Genomic DNA, 6243 nt, shown 5'->3' on the forward strand with positions numbered 1-6243 from the left:
CTGTGCAGTTAGGTCAATACCTGCAGTTGTTGCTAAGATCTGCCTGGGTGTAAGCACTGAGCTCAGCTTCTTTCATGGCTCATTTAAAGTGGCAACGATCAAGTAAAGGTGAAGTGAAAACATCCTTTGCTGGGAGTGCAGAAAACAAGATACCACTCTACCTGTCTTAATTCTTGGATAAGAGATAAAAAGTCCAGATTTCTCCCCAGCTGAGGGGTTCAGTCAGGTCTAGTGGTTGTCTTTACATTGCAAATTTTCAAATATTTTTATTTTATTATATGCACATCATTGTTCTCAAACTTGTTATAGGATGATATAAACATGACAGGGTTTAAGCTGAGTTTGACTGAAATTTAGCTTCAAAATATTTTGATCAAATTAAATACATAGAAATAACATGACATATTTATTCAGTTCCAGAAGAAAAACAACCCTGTTTTGTTTCTGGTTTTTAATAGAACAGTATAAAAGAAGGACAGTTCTAAATTTGTGGTAGAAGACAGTTGCAGCAGAAGTTAGAAGTTAAATTGTTTTCAACATCCTTTCAGTGAACAGTCTTTTGTCAATGGCAAAGGGATAGTGTGCTATGTAATAAAAATAGCACTGGATTTGATTATCTGGCCTGTGTAATGTGTCAGAACCTGTGGTCTGTGATGTACATGATGCTGTAATTGTGAGTTTTGTTGCTCGTGTTACCCTATTTTCTTTATTGTTGGAATTTCTACAAGGGCTCCCTAAGGCAGTGCTGGGGGGAACTATGAATTTCAGACAACAGAAAGCAAGGATGAAATTTAAGCAACAAAGGAAACACTGGCAACTTGGTCTTATTGATCATCTAAATAAACATAGACTGAAGTGTGGTAGAAGGAGGTTTATTTGAAGATCTGCTTCTCTTCCTCTTTGTGGGAAAAGCACACACCAAAGTCTGAGCTGCTGCACAGCAAGATGGTCCCACTGAAGTGCCCAGAATGGTCCTGGCTGAGGAGTTCTGCTGCTGCTGTTTGTGCATCTCTCTGTCTGAGTGGTTTTAAAGAGAGCACTCAGGCTGGGTCCTCTGTGTCAGTCCTGAGGTTCTGTGCAGAGTCCAGCTCAGTGACCTTGGATTTTCAGCAGAGCCTGGTTTCATCTCATGAAATCAGTGCCAGTCTCCAAGGTGGTGATGGACTCCCCTGGTGCTGCCAGGGCTTTAGGACTTCATGGGGCTGCCATGGGCTTGGTGTATTCTTCAGGGTGCTGTTGGATATTTCAGATCACCCTGCTAGAGTTTTAGCCATTCCTCTTTCCACTTAAGCGGGGCCACAGGCTTGGGTCCATACATCTGTCAGGACTGGAGCCAAATTACTTCATTATGACTTAAAAGAAGTCAGAATCTCATTTGTTAATAGACTGGATGCAAGTCAGATCTTAGGCTGGGGATGTCTTACTCTTTATTTATTTTAAGAGTAAGGTTTGAGTTTTCTAATAGAATAGACTTCCACAGGCAAGGAAATTATTTTAGTCCTCTCTTTCTGAGCTATTCTATTCTCCTCAAAATGCATCTTCCTCTTTATTTTATTTTTTTGTTTGTTGTTCTTCAGGATGGAAGAAAAGAGGCATTTCAAAATGTACTGCCCTCATTTTTTTATCAAAATTAAGGTGAAAAAATGTGGGTGAAATATTTTTGTTTGGTTCAAAGTGGGATGGGAAGGGCCAAGGGTTGTCTGGAATAGATGTAGAATAGATTTTATACAGGTGAAAAGGTGAAACCAAAGTTTGGTACTTTCTGCTCTCCACAGCTATGATGACAGAAAGCTCATTCTGAGAACTCATTTGAAGAGGCTGATTACTTCCAAAGCCTTGGCTCCTCTATGAATTCATTAAGTGATACTTTGGCAATTTGAAAAGTTCAGGAAAATGACTACTAATCAACAAAGTTGTTGAATTATTCAGTTATCTCTAGTGATGAGGGCTGTGTTTCCCATGTGCTGGAAGAAGCCCCTGGGGAGTGGGGGAAAGCTTACAGAACCCAGGAAACAGGAAGGGCCATTTCCTTCGTGGTTTACGCTCTGAGATGAGGTGTGACCTCAGAAAAGCAAGCGTCTGTCCAAATCTCAAATTGGGAATGAGTCATGAAAACAAAATAAAGCTCACTGCTAATTTGGCCTACATCCAGTTGCAGCCCCCCAGTTTATTCATTTGGAGTTGCCTTTGCCTTCTCTTTTATTTTTTATGTTTTTTTAAGCCTCAGAGCTCAAGAACTCTTCCTCTGACCTTCCAGCACCCCATTTCCCACAATGTAGTTCCTTATCTTTGACGACTACAACAACAATTTCATCTCATAGAAATCGAGCAGAACAAAAGTCTATCAGCTTTAAAATATGTGTATGGAAAGTACAAAATCTTATGTGTAAGACATCTTCAGTTTTTATTTGTAGTTTCAGCTCTTTATTAAAGAGTTTTCTTTCACATAATGCCACAACCAAGCTGTAGTCAAGGAATTACAAGAGGAAAAATATTGTGGGTAAGGAAATATCAGAGCTATGTCACAAGAGGAGCTGCTTTCACTGCAGTGTTGTGCTTCAGAATTCCAAGTTTGCTAAGTCAGAACACACATCTTGGCAAAGTTCAGCTGTTCTTGTCCCAGAACAGCTGGATGGATGTGCCTCTTTGTGAGATTCAGCAGTAGCTGCAAGAAAAAACCTCCTGCCAAAACCCCTGGGAGATGAGAAGAGTAAAGCCCTGCTCCCATCTGAGAGGCAGATCCATCCAGGTAGTGCTGGAGGTCAGAGGAACATGGCAAGCCCTGAACCTGCACAGGGTGAGGAGGGACTTGAGTGCAAGAATAAAAGATGTAAAGGAATAGGCAAAAAATCTGGGAAGAAGGAGAGAAGTGTTTAGAAACCAAGAACATTGTGTCAAGTAATACGGAAATGCCAGAAACAGAGATTGGGGAAAGTGGAATAATGAAGCCAGAAGGTTTCAAGATCTGCTCAATACACAGAGCAGCACAGATCTGAGTTGCAATGTGAAAGAACAGAAAATAACCAAGGGAAACAGTTTATGGCCTAACTTCATGGTGCATTACATAGAGATCAGCTGTAAGTAGAGCTCAGTGTGGGATAAGGTGCAATGCTTCTTTATTACATCCCCATAACAAATTTTAAACAGCTCTATTAGGTGTCAGATAAAGAGCTGTTAAAATAAGCTCTGCTCTGTGTCAGATTCCCACTCATGGACAGATTTGGTCCAGGAGGAGATGAGTGCTCTGAAGTCCATACCTTGTATTACCAGAGTGGAATGATACCTGGACAAAGATTTTGTAGTGCTGATGTCACCACATCTCACCTGCACCACATTCACTCTGTTCCTTTTTGCTGCAAGACAGCAATGATGCAGATTAGACCATTTTTACAGTGTTCTCAGTAATAAATGGGAGTTCTTTGACCATGCAAAGGTAGTGAAATTTAATTTATCCCTAGGGCAACTCTATGTACTCCCTGGAGTTACACAGAGGAGAAGCCAGTGTGCACTATTTATAATGGAAGCAATTAATACAGAAGCACAAGTGTTTATAGCAAAATTCACAGCTGCTCATTTTAAACTGTTTTGCAACTTGAGTTGTACCAATTTAATTACATAGCAGGAATTAAGTTATGATATTGTCACTCAAGATTCTGGCTTTTACAGTGCACAGGACCAAACACCATCTCCAGAGATCTCCATTAACATTAGAGCTGAGAACATTCAGCATCTTCTAGGAGCACCTCTAGGAGGTGCTTGCTGGAAGCAATATGATGATGGTGTAATGATGATACTTGATGTAAAATGATTTTTGAATCTGTTTAGTTTTATGTAAGTTTCAAGCAAACAAGTTGGTGTGATTTCCTCCCCCAGTTGCACTATCTACACACTATGACCCAAACACAACCTTTTAGGATTCCTTATTAACCCCCTGCTATCTTCTGTATCCAGCTGCTCTGTGTACCACTTAAGAACATATAAATCTGAATGGAGGTCAAGAGTCGAGAGAGATTAAGGAATTAATCCATTAAACTAAGGAAAAAGCTCTTTCCCTAGTAGAACAGTTCCACTGGAAAAGATACCTTTGCTTTATAATATCTACATAATCCTAGAAAAAGGTAGGAAGAGCTGAAGAAACATCTCTGTCTCTTGCTGATGTCCAGATCACTGCAGGACCAGCTCAGTGGTCAGCATGGCTGTCCTGTGAGAGGGACTTTGAGTGTCCCTCCCAGTTACAGTTAATAAGTTTCATGCTAGATTTAATTAGTGTCCTGCTTAAGTGAGAAATGCTACTGAGCAGACTCAGAGAAATAGTTCAGTTTCCTAGAATGGTGTGGAGTGAGATTTCCTCTGGGGCTGAGAAAATTAGCCATGTGCTATCAAAGCTTGTGGAGCTGAGCCAAACTACTGCAGCTGAGCTTTCTGTGGGCCATTCCCTCTGGATTTCTGAGCTAAACAGTGATGTTATTTGTAATTCCTCCTTGTTCTACCCAAAGCAAGAATATATCTCTTGGCTCGTGTTCTGAGACCTGTTTCTATCTGCCTTGGCACTGAGTCTCCAGCCCTGTTGGGATGCAGGTCAGCACAATGCTCTTGACCTCACTGCCAGTGAAAGGCTTGTTGGGACCTCCTGGAGCACCCCTGGGATGGGACCAGTGACCTGAGCTGAGCAGCTCAGCTCTTGCATGCCCACAGGAGAGCATCCAGGACAGCTGCCTCTGCATCCTGATGCATGTTCTGGAGCATTTCCTGAGGCAGGAGATCCTCTTAGTGGGAGTTAGATGAAGCTGGCTGGGCAGTGTTTAATTCACAGTGAGTCCTTGCCGGGAGAGATTTCCCTCCTGAGAAGTACTTGCACACAGCTGATGGATTCGTTGGTGCAGCACGGCAGGGACATGGGCTTCTGAGAGGTGAAGGCAATGAGACTCCTAAGCTCCACTTGCCTTTTTCTCTTCCATGGGAACAATGAATGAAGGTCTATAGAGTACAGTTAGGAAGAGCTCGTGCCCTGAATCTGAACAGCAGCACCTGCCTCCCCTTGTGTATGAAAACGTGGAGACTCAAGAGAGTTCCAACAACTTAAGTTGCTTATCCTGTTTCTCTTCACAGGAGAGAACTACTTATCTTTTTTTCCTTTGTCCTTTCCAGAGTCTATTGTCAGGGAGGTTTATTTAGCAAAACCATTGACAAATATGCATATCTATTAGCTACCACATCATGTTAAGTCTCAGCTGGTCTGTTTTCCTCTGTCAAACTTAGTTACAGTCCAGGAGACAATGTAACATGATACAAGTGACAAAAAATGACAGAACATGTCAAAACAAAATGTGTCAGCCTGGAATATCCAGAAGGCAGTTCCCAAAGCAAAGTGATCCCACTCATCCCCCAGCTCCTCTCTTAGCTTCCTCTCCTACACAGATGAGTTCACAGTCCTCAGCTTGACTCACAACGTCTGAAAAGTGAAATTGTTTTGTTTCCTGATTGCCTGTCAAATAAGAAGTCACATCTTGTGTATCACTTACTAAATGCCCCTTTTTTGTATATTATTGTTCTATAGGGCAATTCCTGCAGCCTTGTTTACATCTGGCTTTGTTTCTGGCTCCTTGTTCTTGTCTCGCTCGTAGCTCCCTCCATCAAACCCTCTCCTTCCGTCAGACGTCGCACCTGCTCTCCTTGCTCTTCATCAGCATTAATGAAACACCCACCACTACTCCATTCCTTTGGGTTTTATTCTTCTTGTCCATGTAGTAAATAATTTAGAATCTGAAAACAGAATCATTTGGATTGGTTTTGGTTGATACTCTGCTGAAGCTACAGTCATAAGCTGGAGGTAAGAGCCTTGTCCTTACCAAGGTGTAGGTGTTGGGACTAGTATGAGAGCTTTTCTGCTAAATATATTTGAGGGAGGAAAAGATTTTCTTCAATCATGTTAATGATGTCCTCATGATCAAGAAATATGTGAAACAGGCAGATTCTCCAATAATGAATATCTCCCTAAGTCACTTTTGGACTAATTTTGAAAATTCACATTGTTGAGTGAACAGCAATTCAACCTCTTGTACGGACCAGCCTCCACTGAAATTTTGATCATGAGATACTGTATTTCAGAATGACTGCAGGAATTTGCATTTGTTTGAGTAGGTGTCATGGATAGGTAAGAGCTGAGGAATTGTTATGTGGAAGGGACATGACATTATGAGTGATCATACTTTATGAATTAACTCTTTTTCCCTATTAATTCTT

This window comes from Aphelocoma coerulescens, chromosome 14 (assembly GCF_041296385.1).
Source record: "Aphelocoma coerulescens isolate FSJ_1873_10779 chromosome 14, UR_Acoe_1.0, whole genome shotgun sequence".
Taxonomy (NCBI): domain Eukaryota; kingdom Metazoa; phylum Chordata; class Aves; order Passeriformes; family Corvidae; genus Aphelocoma; species Aphelocoma coerulescens.